Source organism: Coregonus clupeaformis, chromosome 3 (genome assembly GCF_020615455.1).
Source record: "Coregonus clupeaformis isolate EN_2021a chromosome 3, ASM2061545v1, whole genome shotgun sequence".
NCBI lineage: Eukaryota > Metazoa > Chordata > Actinopteri > Salmoniformes > Salmonidae > Coregonus > Coregonus clupeaformis.
In genome coordinates, this window is record NC_059194.1 from 21,828,944 (window position 1) to 21,842,569 (window position 13,626).

Here is a 13,626-nt window from a genome sequence, read left to right on the forward strand (position 1 = left end):
CAAGGTCCCCCCCCCCTCCTCCCAGTTTCAGGTGACAGCGCGATGTAATGGCTCAACGAGCCCCCAGTCTCTATGCTGCTTTGTCAGACGTCTCCTCTGTTTCCCATCTCTCACACCATGCGTCTGTCGCGCTCGGCTGCCCTGTGAATCCGTAGAAACAGGCGTGACATTATACGAGAGGGAAGGTGAGGGGGAGGAGAAAGAGGGGCGGGGAGACGATAACAACAAACTGTCACCCGCTGGCTCGCAACAGGGTTAAGGCACATCCGTGGAATGAGTTTGACAAAACACTCAAGGTGCCTTTTCGATACGATCAGGGGTTATTCAGCCAATGTAAAAGAAGAGGAGGGAGAAAACGGAAGAAGTGGCCCTTGCTGCTACGCCGCACATGCTTCAGATCCATTATCACTGTAGAATAGCACATGCTTGAAGCTATCCTGTGTGGGATTATTTTCATGGTGGGTTTGAGCACTGTGTCTTGTCAGAAACACCATATTTGAGAGGAAGGACCGTGCTGACCAGAGTAATACAAAATGGAAGCTGCCACGATTACTGGGTCACCCTCAAAGGCTGGACATCCAGTCTTCTGGAAATCCATCCTCTCATCGCTTCAACCAGATTTAAACCAAAAGATGATGTTATGACGTCTCTTGCCAGATTCTGCCTGATCAACAGGAACCTTCCAGTCGACCTTCTGTCACCTCCTGCCACCGAACAGATTGAGTCAGGGACCCTCAATCAGATTATTCCCAAACCATTTCTGGTTTCTTCATGTTAATCAACAAAAATGTGGAGTAGGCCTACTTTATGATACAAAACATTTTTATAATTTAACAACCACAAAATGTAGGAATACTATTATTTCAGAAACATAAAATGCTGCATGTGTCCTTTAATCAATTATTTGTTATTCAGAAATAAATAGAGGGTGCTCTGTAAGAGCTTTTGCCTTATTGTTAAATTAATCTGTGGAAACTGACAGAGTGAAATGGGTTGGCTCTGTGTGTGAGTACAATGAACATGAAAGCATCTGAGCGTGCATTAGGCCTCTCATAGTAAGCAGTGGCTGCATTCACACATGCAGCACAATTCACTAATTGGTCTTTTGACCAATCACATCAGATATTTTCACATCAGATCTTTTTCAGAGATGATCTGATTGGTTTAAAGACCAATTAGTGAAAATAATATCAGAATTGGGCTGCCTGTCTAAACGTACCCAGAGAGATATTTTAGTGGTGGAGAGCAGGAGAAAAGACTACAGAGAATGAGAGAGAGAGAGAGAGAGAGAGAGAGAGAGAGAGAGAGAGAGAGAGAGAGAGAGAGAGAGAGAGAGTGTGTGTGTCAGAGAGGGGTTTAGAGTTAGATAAAGAGTTAGATATCGATTTTTTTGGCAGGGACATATACAGGATGCTACCCTCCACAACATAACCTTCATTCCAAACCAAAACTCCAAACCTACAACCTGATTTTGGATGGAATTACCTGGAAGGCTTTCTACTACCAAGGATTACTAATCCCAAACTATACAGCAAATGCTCTGGCAAACAAACTGAAACCTGAAAACACCATCCAACCTGGAACTGAGTGTGCATTGTTTAGTCTGAAGCTATTTTTTACTTTAAAAAACCAAGAAGAAAAATACATTACAATGATATATTTTACTTGATAAGGACTGAATGCTAAGGCTACCAAGCTTGCTAGTACAAAGAGATGCAACTTCAATTAGCACTGACGTGTGAAGTGAGAGGTGTCAAAGCCCCTGAGCCCAACAATGGCAGGAGAGTTGCACAGTCTACCCGACCAAATGGAGAGGCCTTAGAAGCACCCTCCCGCTGTTCAGAGGTAATTAAAATACAGTACCCTCTGTATGTAAAGAATGATAAGACACGAAAAGAGTACAAAATGAAGCTCCTTATGGGAAATCAGAAGACACTTTTTGCTGACTTTTATAAAAATGGGAACATAAGCGCCTTATCTTCCACACAGACCATCCCCTGGCATGGAACAGTGCTATACTAGCACACTACCCCTCTGTTAAGAGGGGGGAAGTGTTGCGATGGGTGGAAACTCAGGATACTAGACAACGAGGTCTGAGTCAGCTAATATAAATCTCTATAAATCTGGAACAGTATTGGTACAGGGCAACCCCAAACAGTTCCAGCTGGACTTTCACCTAATTAAAGAAATAGCTCAGCAGGAGAAGCTCTCCCTTGAGAAAGATACCCCCACCCCGAGCGGGTCAGACCAGACCTCTTCATTAAATAACCCCACAGACGAGCAACCCCAAGCGGAAAGTCAACTTCAAAGCACAGAGTACTACTCCCTCATTGAAATGAAGGATACATTCACCCAGCTGGAGGTAAGGCAGGTGGAGCTGGAACAGCAGGTGATTACACTCCAGTCAGCACAGACCCAGACAACAGTTCAGGACAACAACACCCCCTTAACTAGACCTTGAGAGCTGGAGGTGGAGAGAGAAATATCTGCACTCTGGACTGTGGTGAGACAACATCAACAGGAGAAAGAGCAGGAGAAGAACAGAGCACTAGAGGAGAGGGTCAGAGTGCTGTAGGAGAAGGTGAGAACGATGACGGGTGACAGAGAACAACCCATTAGGGAGCTGGCCACCCCCGCAGAGAAGCCAGCAGAACAGCCCACCTCAGATCCTGGCCAAAGTCTCGACACCGCAGCAGAACAGTACACCCTAGACCCTGACCATAGCCTCGACACCACAGCCAGACAAACAAATGAAGAACCCCAAGCCCAGGGGATCCCAACCCCTCTGAGCAACCCCCCTGTCAGCCACCCTGATAGCCCTCCTGACGACCCCCCCACACCCACTGAGGACATACACAAGCCACAGATTGTACTCTGTACTCTGTATACATACAAGAAAATACACTTTTTCCCAAACACAGTGTCTAAACTCTGGTGTCCAAACACCCAGCGTGCCCTAGATCTTCTGTCTGAGGACCAACTAGGATCACCCAGCCACATAATAATACACACAGGCACAAACGACCTTAGAACACAGCAGGAAAGGGTGGCCACAGCACTCAAGGGAGTGATAGAAAAAGCTTATTCTACTTTCCCCAACGCACAAGTGGTTATCTCAACCCTGCTATCACGAAAATACTTCCACCCTGCTACCATACAACAGGTAAACGCAAGTATTTCCCGTGACTGTGCCTCATAACCAAATGTCTACCTGGCCCACCACTCCACCCTGGACTTGAATAGCCTTTACGACCAGGTCCACCTATAGAAGGCAGCAGTGCCCAACTTCGCCCGGACCCTAAAGGATATCGCCCTCAACCGCAGACCCAACACCTCACACAGGAGCAACAGATCAACAGACACCCCTCCCAGACCAGCGAGACACTCTCCTAGACACTTTATGGAACACAAAGCCTTCACTATTTCATCCTGGAATATCCAAGGCCTGAGGTCATCTGCCTTTGGCCTAAAGTGCAGGAACCTGGACTTCACCAAAGAAATCGGAAATACAGACATTGTCATCCTACAAGAAACATGGTATAGAGGAGACAGACCCACTGGTTGCCCTCTAGGTTACAGAGAGCTGGTAGTCCCATCCACCAAACTACCAGGTGTGAAACAGGGAAGGGACTCAGTGGGTATGTTAATTTGATATAGAACAGACCTAACTCACTCTATTAAATTAATCAAAACAGGAACATTTTACATTTGGCTAGAAATTCAAAAGGGAATTATCTCAACAGAGAAAAATGTCCTCCTGTGTGCTACATATATCCCCTCACTAGAATCCCCATACTTTAATGAAGACAGCTTCTCCATCCTGGAGGGGGAAATCTATCCTTTCCAGACCCAGGGACATGTACTAGTCTGTGGCGACCTAAATGCCAGAACTGGACAAGAACCTGACACCCTCAGCACACAGGGGGACAAACACCTACCTGGAGGTGACAACATTCCCTCCCCCATATGCCCTCCTAGGCACAACTACGACAACTTAACCAACAAAAATGGGTCACAACTCCTGCAGCTCTGTCGCATGCTGGGTATGTACATAGTCAATGGTAGGCTTCGAGGGGACTCCTAAGGTAGGTACACCTATAGCTCATCTCTTGGCAGTAGTACTGTAGACTACTTTATCACTGACCTCAACCCAGAGTCTCTTAGAGCGTTCACAGTCAGCCCACTGGCACCCCTATCAGACCACAACAAAATCACAAAAACCTACCAAAAAACAATTAGGCAACAACAAATTCAATCCCTTTTAGACAACTTCCTGGACAAAACGTTCTACTGTAATAATGAAGGTGTAAACTTGGCAGTAGAAAACCTAAACAGTATATTTGATAGCTTCCCTATCAAATCTAAAAAATCTCTAACAGAAAACCAAAGAAAAGTAACAACAGTGACAAATGGTTTGATGAAGAATGCAAAAACCTAAGAAAGAAATTGAGAAACCTATCCAACCAAAAACATAGAGACCCAGAAAACCTGAACCTACACCTTCACTATGGTGAATCACTAAAACAACACAGAAATACACTACGGAAAAAGATGGAACAGCATGTCAGAAATCAGCTCAATGTAATTGAAGAATCCATAGACTCTAACCACTTCTGGGAAAATTGGAAAACACTAAACAAACAACAACACGAAGAGCTATCTATCCAAAATGGAGATGTATGGGTAAACCACTTCTCCAATCTTTTTGGCCCTATAACAAAGAACAAACAGCAAAATAATATACATGATCAAATGCAAATCTTAGAATCAGCTATTAAAGGACTACCAGAACCAACTGGATTCTCCAATTACATTGAATGAACTACAGGACAAAATACAAACCCTCCAACCCAAAAAGGCCTGTGGTGTTGATGGTATCCTCAATGAAATTATAAAATATGCAGACCACAAATTCCAATTGGCTATACTTAAACTCTTTAACATCATCCTTAGCTCTGGTATCTTCCCCAATATTTGGAACCAAGGACTGATCACCCCAATCCACAAAAGTGGAGACACATTTGACCCCAATAACTGCCGTGGGATATGCGTCAACAGCAACCTTGGGAAAATCCTCTGCATTATCATTAACAGCTGACTAGTTCATTTCCTCAGTGAAAACAATGTACTGAGCAAATGTCAAATTGGCTTTTTACCAAATTACCATACGACAGACCATGTATTCACCCTGCACACCCTAATTGACAAACAAACAAACCAAACCAAAGGCAAAGTCTTCTCATGCTTTGTTGATTTCAAAAAAGCTTTTGACTCAATTTGGCATGAGGGTCTGCTATACAAATTGATAGAAAGTGGGGTTGGGGGAAAAAACATACGACATTATAAAATCCATGTACACAAACAACAAGTGTGTGGTTAAAATTGGCAATAAACACGCACATTTCTTTCCACATGGCCATGGGGTGAGACAGGGATGCAGTTTAAGCCCCACTGTAGCTCCTCCAGTGACAGGCATGAGGCAAGAGATCTTGATTTGAATACAGGGCTTTAATGCTGGTTAACCCGTGAGAACTGGTTTAAAGAAATGTAACGATCCCGGCAGTCTGAGTCGGGTCCTGTCTGTGGACTAGTTTTTCTGCTCGGGATCTCCAGTTTCCCGAGGGTTCTGGAACGCTCCGGGGAGCTCTCTTGATTTCCGCACCTGCATCCCATCAGCAATCTGCACACCTGGTCCTGATCATCACCCTTCTTAGGCTCTGGCCTAACATCCATTCCCTGCCGGATCGTTAGCCATGAACAGTAGGTTTACCAGAGTATCAGTCTTAGAGCTTCTAGCGTTAGTTTTGTTGTTTTGCACCTTGTTGGTTTGTTGTTTACTTACCTCCGTTTTGTTCCATCTGCAGTCACTCGTCCGAACCTTCATCCAACCTCTGCCTGGTGGTCGGCGGCTGCCGAGCCATGATTGGATCAACCACTGCCCCCCAACAACTAATCAACGCCGCCCGCTCTGTTCCCTGGATTATTCAGCATCACTCTTGAATTTGTAAATAAACACTCACCTTCGTTTCAACTTACCTTGTCCTGGTCTGCTTCTGGGTTCTGGCTTTGTAACTCGTGACAGAACGATCCGGCCAGTAATGAACCCAGCGGACCTGGACTCTGTTCGCCATGCCATTACCCATCAGGAGAAGATGTTGGGCCATCATAGCACGGAGCTACAGGAGATCGCGTTGGCAGTTCGGAACCTTTCTACCGGTCTGACGGAGGTCCAGAACCAGCGCAAGTTTCCGGTGGAGGATCCACTACCGGTTTCACCCATCTCGCCTGCCGCGTCTGAAGCGGTGTCCTTCCGTGAGCCCAAGGTTCCGACGCCGGATAAATATGAGGGGGAGCTGGGAAGATGCCGTTCTTTCCTTATGCAGTGTGGGTTAGTGTTCGATCTACAGCCCTACTCTTATGCCACAGACAAGGCTAGGATAGCCTTTGTGATTGAGTTGCTGCGTGGTCGAGCGCTGGAGTGGGCTTCAGCCGTTTGGGAACGACAAGACCCCTGCATGGCTTCATACCAGGGGTTCACGGCCGAGATGAGGAAGCTCTTCGACCATTCCGTCCGAGGGAGGGACGCAGCTAGGCGCCTGTTTTCGCTCCACCAAGGAACTCGCAGCGTGGCCGACTTCGTGATCGAGTTCAAGACGTTGGCTGTGGAGAGTGGGTGGAATGAGGAGTCTCTGCAAGCGGCCTTTTACCAGGGTCTGTCGGAGCAGCTCAAGGATGAGCTGATCTCCTATCCGAGCCTAGTGACCTGGACAGCTTGGTAGCCTTGTCTATTCGGGTGGATAATCGAGTCCGAGAGCGAAGGAGGGAGAAGCAATGGGGTCCGTCCAGTCGATCAGCTTCTCAGTTCCCAGTCGGGTCGGGTGGTGGACCAGAACACGTCGATCATTCTCCACCACAAAGGATTAGTGGAGAGGTCCTCTCTCCGATTCTGAACCCATGCAAGTGGGGCGGCACGGGTTAACCAAGGAGGAGCGTCAACATAGACGTAAGACCAACTGCTGCCTCTACTGTGGTAGCTCGGGACATTACATCTCCACTTGTTCCCGGCGGTCGTCAAACTGCCCGGCTCGCTAAAGTTGGGAGGACTTTTAGCGAGCCAGTTTCAACCTCTCAGTACCTCTGTCAGACCCCGTTTCGGCTACCCTTGTGAACAGGAATCAGAGCTTAGCGATTAACGCTTGATCGATTCAGGTGCCGATGGAAGCTTTCTTGATGCCGAGTTGGTGGAACAGCTGGGGCTTTCCAAGGAGCAATTGCCGGAAGCCATTAGGCGACCACTCTGAACGGCAGTAGTCTGGCACGATATCACGATGAGGACTGAACGGTTAAGATGCTGTTGTCGGGGAATCATTCGGAGATGATTTCATTCTTCATTCTGCCGTCTTCCCATGTTCCTCTGGTCCTTGGATACCCCTGGCTGAAGGAACACAATCCCACGTTCGATTGGGTGACGGGCAAGGTAACGAGTTGGAGCCTTGATTGTCATGCTAACTGTCTCAAGACTGCCTGTCCCCATTCGGTTCCCAGTCAGGTGATTGAGGCTAAACCCCCAGATTTGTCCCTGGTTCCCGAGACATATCACGATTTGGGGAAGTGTTCAGTAAGCAGAAGGCTCTGTCACTCCCTCCCCACCGACCATATGATTGTGCCATCAACCTGTTCCCTGGAGCTGTCTACCCCAAGGGAAGGTTATACAGTATCTCCCGCCCTGAACGTGAGGCTTTGGAGACCTACATCAAGGAGTCCCTAGCTGCTGGTCTCGTTCGTCCCTCGTCATCACCCCTGGGGCAGGATCTTCTTTGTGGGTAAGAAGGATGGCTCTCTTCGACCGTGTATTGATTATCGGGGGTTGAATGACATCACGGTCAAGAACAAGTATCCCCTGCCCTTGATGAGTTCTGCCTTCGACTCCTTACAGGGTGCTACGGTGTTCACCAAGCTAGACCTACGCAATGCGTATCACATGGTCCGGATCAGAGAGGGAGACGAGTGGTTGACGGGTTTCAATACACCGATGGGTCACTTGGGTATCAGGTGATGCCGTTTGGACTGACCAATGCTCCAGCGGTATTCCAGAGTATGGTGAACGACGTCCTGAGAGATATGATCGGTCTCTTTGTGTTTGTTTACCTGGATGACATTCTGATCTTCTCGGAAGGAACCTTCCGACCACGTCCAGCATGTCCGGCAGGTTCTGCAGCGATTGTTGGAGAATCGCCTGTTCGTGAAGGCCGAGAAGTGCGAGTTTCACGCCCACACGACATCCTTTCTCGGGTACATCATCTCCAGGGGAGAGATTAGGATGGACCAGGAGAAGGTTAGAGCGGTTCTGGAATGGGCCCAGCCCGGTACGAGATTGCAGCTCCAGAGATTTTTGGGGTTTGCGAATTTCTACCGCAGATTCATCCGGGATTACAGCCGTGTGGCCGCTCCGTTAACTGCCTTGACTTCCAGTATCAGGAGCTTCAAGTGGAATCCGGAGGCGGATCGAGCGTTTCTGGATTTGAAGAGGCGATTCACCAACGCACCGATTCTCTCTCAACCGGACACGGCCCGTCCAGTTCGTGCGTTGAAGTGGGGCGTCTGATGTGGGAGTTGGCGCCATCCTGTCGCAGCGATGCTCCACGGACAGTAAACTCCATCCCTGCGCCTACTACTCTCGTCGCCTTTCGCCTGCGGAGAGGAATTACGATGTGGGTAACCGAGAGCTTCTCGCGGTGAAACTTGCCTTGGAGGAGTGGCGCCACTGGTTGGAGGGGGCGGCGAGCAACCGTTTATTGTCTGGACTGACCACAAGAATCTTGCTTACGTGCAATCGGCTAGACGTCTCAACTCCCGTCAGGCCAGGTGGTCGTTGTTTTTCGGACGATTCAATTTTTCCCTGACGTTCCCGACCTGGATCTAAGAACGGCAAGGCGGGACGCCTTGTCTCGGATGTTCTCCAAGACGGAGGAGGGTGGGTCCAAGACCGAGACAATTCTTCCCCGGAACTGCGTCGTGGGAGCTGTTAGGTGGAAGATTGAGGAGGAGGTGATGGCGGCTCTTCGGACGAGCCCGGTCCCGGTAACGGTCCACCCGGTCGGTTGTTTGTGCCTGAGTCGGTTCGTCCTGCGGTCCTCAAATGGTCCCACGCCAGCAAGATGGCTTGTCACCCTGGCGTGGCTCGGACGATGGCGTTTCTTCGCAGACGTTTTGGTGGCCTGCCATGGCCGAGGATACTCGGGTTATGTTGCTGCCTGTCCAGTGTGTGCGCAGAATAAGGGTACCAATCGGCCCAGCTCTGGACTACTTCACCCCTTCCTATTCCCCGGCGACCATGGTCGCATCTGGCCCTGGACTTTGTCACTGGGTTGCCCGCTTCTGAGGGGAACACGGTCGTTCTGACTATCGTGGACAGATTCAGCAAGTTCGCCCACTTTGTGCCAATTGCCAAGCTTCCCTCTGCCTCGGAGACGTCCGAGATCCTGGTTAGGGAGGTTTTCAGGGTCCACGGGTTGCCCAGTGATATCGTTTCCGACCGTGGCCCTCAGTTTACCTCTGCTGTCTGGAAGTCCTTCTGTTTGGCCATTGGAGCTACAGTCAGTCTCACATCTGGTTTTCACCCCAATCTAATGGTCAGGCGGAGAGAGCCAACCAGAAGATGGAATCCACGCCACGCTGCCTGGCCTCTTCCAACCCCACCTCCTGGGTCTCTCAGTTGCCTTGGGTTGAGTATGCCCACAATACTCTCCCCTACATCTGCCACTGGGATGTCTCCCTTCCAGTGCCTGTATGGCTACCAACCTCCCTTGTTCCCTTCTCAGGAGAAGGAGCTCTCAGTGCCTTCTGTTCAGGCCCATATTCGTCGTTGCCACCGGACCTGGCATCGGGCCACAAAGGCACTCCTTAGAGTTTCGGACCGGTATCAGCTCCAGGCGAATCGTCGCCGGATCCCCGCTCCCACCTACACCATCGGAGATAGGGTCTGGTTGGCCACACGGGATCTTCCTTTACGGACTGAGTCTAGGAAGTTGTTACCGAGGTTCATTGGTCCGTTTGTGGTGGAGAAGGTGATCAACCCGGTGGCAGTTCGACTCAAACTCCCGAGGACGCTCAGAGTCCATCCCACCTTTCATGTCTCCTGCCTCAAGCCTGTTTTCCTCAGTCCTCTGTTGCCTCCTCCGCCTCCTCCTCCTCCTCCTCGGATGATCGGAGGTGGTCCTGCCTACACGGTGCGGCGATCATGGATTCCAGACGGCGGGGCCGGGGTTTCCAGTATCTCGTGGACTGGGAGGGGTATGGTCCTGAAGAGAGGAGTTGGATTCCGCGGCGACAGATCCTAGATGCTGACCTCATCCGTGACTTACGCCTCCATCCTGGCGCTCCGGGAGTCCGCCCGGTGGCGTTCGTCGGAGGGGGGGTACTGTAACGATCCCGGCAGTCTGAGTCGGGTCCTGTCTGTGGACTAGTTTTTCTCTGCTCGGGATCTCCAGTTTCCCGAGGGTTCTGGAACGCTCTCCGGGGAGCTCTCTTGATTTCCGCACCTGCATCCCATCAGCAATCTGCACACCTGGTCCTGATCATCACCCTTCTTAGGCTCTGGCCTAACATCCATTCCTGCCGGATCGTTAGCCATGAACAGTAGGTTTACCAGAGTATCAGTCTTAGAGCTTCTAGCGTTAGTTTTGTTGTTTTGCACCTTGTTGGTTTGTTGTTTACTTACCTCCGTTTTGTTCCATCTGCAGTCACTCGTCCGGAACCTTCATCCAACCTCTGCCTGGTGGTCGGCGGCTGCCCGAGCCATGATTGGATCAACCACTGCCCCCCAACAACTAATCAACGCGCCCGCTCTGTTCCCTGGATTATTCAGCATCACTCTTGAATTTGTAAATAAACACTCACCTTCGTTTCAACTTACCTTGTCCTGGTCTGCTTCTGGGTTCTGGCTTTGTAACTCGTGACAAGAAAGAAAAAATACATTAACAAAATAATGCCATATGCATGTCTCACACATCTGGCGTTATAATCAAGCTCATACAGCTAGCCACTTTATGTATATTTTACACCAAAACTGACGCACGTAAACACAAACACCCTCATAGCAAAATAAGTAGTCAACAAACCTCATTGCTGCTTATCACACAGAGGTGCTAAACATCCTTTTAAATGTCCTTTATCTTCTTCTGTATACTTTCTTTGTAAGTATGCACTTAAACACGATAACAGTGGAAAAATAATTCGCTTTTGGCGGTAAAGTTTCCTCGGTGCGTCGCTAAAGGCGCTCGGGTGACAACACTGGCGGAACCAATAATTAGTTCCGTCTTGCTGTAAACGTACAATTCAGAAGAAATTAAATAATAAAAAGTGCAAATACATGAAATAAACTGGCTGACAGAGGCAGTTACACTCCCACCAAATCACAAGTGATTTCTTAAAACTTGGAGACAAACCTACTGCATGAATAAATAAAATGAAACTCTGTCCTAATAAACAACTAATAAACTGTGTGTGAGTGTATGATAGAACCATCAGTCTGCTTCTAGCAATGTAACTGTTTTCTGAATGGGTCTCTCCAGGTAAACAGGTTTGGCTGTACGGCTTTCCTCTTCCATCCAGGGAGGAGTCACTGATGAGTAACCTGAGTCTCCTCACTCTTTCATCACTTCCAGGATAGACCTCGATGACTCTTGCTAGCTTCCATTGGTTTCGTGGTGTGGCAGCATCTTGTAACAGAACAATGTCACCGACCTTTGCATTTCTGCGATCTTTGGTCCACTTCTGTCTGTGTTGGAGATTCAGGAGATACTCTTTTTCCATCGTACCCAAAAGTTGTTGGTTAAGAGTTGAACTCTGCGCCATCTTTTGCGGAGGGGTAGAGATCCTCCTTGACAAACTTTCCAGGAGGAGGGAGAATGATTGTGGATTTCATGGTCAAGATGTGGTTTTGGTGTCAAGGGCCTTCTGGACTGGTAGAATCGTTCAGATGATCAGTGGTTAGAGGTCTGCTATTCACAACCGCCATAACCTCATATAGAAATGTTCGTAGGGAAGAGGAGTCAAGTTGTCTGGACGACTGTTCTAGAATGGACGCCAGGACACTTCTGATAGTGCGGATTTGTCTTTCCCAGACTCCACCCATATGACTTGAGGCAGGGGTGTTCATGATGAACTCGCAGCCCAAATCTTTGAGCTCTTCTTGATCCATCTCTTTCAGTGCTTCAATGAACTCACGCCTTGCTCCGACAAAGTTTGTCCCTTGATCACACCTTATCTGCCTTACTGATCCACGAATGGCGATGAATGAACGCAGAGCATTGATAAAGGCATCTGAGGTCAAGTCATCAAGTGCTTCAATGTGAACTCCTCTTGAACACATGCAGGTGAGCAACAGCCCATAACGCTTTAGCTCCTTTCTTCCTTCCTTAATGTGAAATGGTCCGAAGCAGTCCATTCCACAGTAAGTGAATGGAGCAGTTGTTTCCATCCGCTCTTCTGGAAGGTCTGCCATCCTTTGTTGCTCTGTGCATCTTCGGAACCTTCTGCAACTTGTGCACTTGTGAATATGGGATGAAACAAGCTTGCTGCAACCCAGGATCCATATGCCATTGGATCGGAGTTCATTTATAGTCATTCCTCGACCTTGATGGTACACTCTCTCATGATAGTGCTTGACGAGCAATGCAGAAACATGACTGTCTCTAGGAAGTACTGCTGGATGCCTCACGTGTGGATGTAGGGCAGCATTAGCTAAGCGGCCTCCTACTCTGATTACACCTTGATCATCCAGGAACGGACATAGTTTGTGCAACTGGTTGGCTTTGTCTTTGACCTTGTCTCCTTATGAGTGTCTAAGGCGTTGAATTTCTTGAGAGAGAGTTGCTTCCTGGACCATCTTGATTATGGTCAGCTCCGCCTCTCTTTCCTTTCCTCCAAGTTCGAGGCCTCACAGGACTTTTGGCTTGAGACCTTTGATTTCCTTAGCACGGCGCTTGAGTCTGGCAACAGCCTTCACCATTCTTGCCCAGTCTGAGAACTTGTGTAGACGATCTAAAATTGTTTTTGCTTCTTCTGCCTGAGTGTCATGAACCTGAGCTTTCTTGACCTCTGGGTCACTGCTCTCAATCTCTCCCACCATGACAACTCCAGTTGGTAGCTCTTTTGCCAAAGAAGGTCTGGACCCGTGAACCAGTTAGAAGCTGTGAGTTGTTCTGCTGTGACACCCCTTGAGGCGTGGTCAGCTGGGTTGTCTTCTGAAGCTCTTTCTACAAAATCAGATTCCAACACCTTGATGACGTCTGTTGGAAGGACTACTTCTTTTGATCTGTGTTCTACAGACATAGTGCACTTCGTTTGGGAGATTTGGAAGAACTGATGTCACTTGCTTCACAATGACTTGATGGCTTATTCCAAAGGCATCTCCAAAGTCAAGACATGGGTTGCCATAGCCGACTACACTCCAACCCAAGTCTGTTCTTCTGAGCAAAGGGCTCATTTTCTTCTCCAGCAACCACTTGTCTTGGTACAAGAGCTTGAGGACAGTTGTAGCCAATTAGTAGGCCGATGTCACAGCTCTGCAGAGGAGCAATTTCATCTGCGATGTGCTCAAGATGAGACCATGCCTTGGCAGTC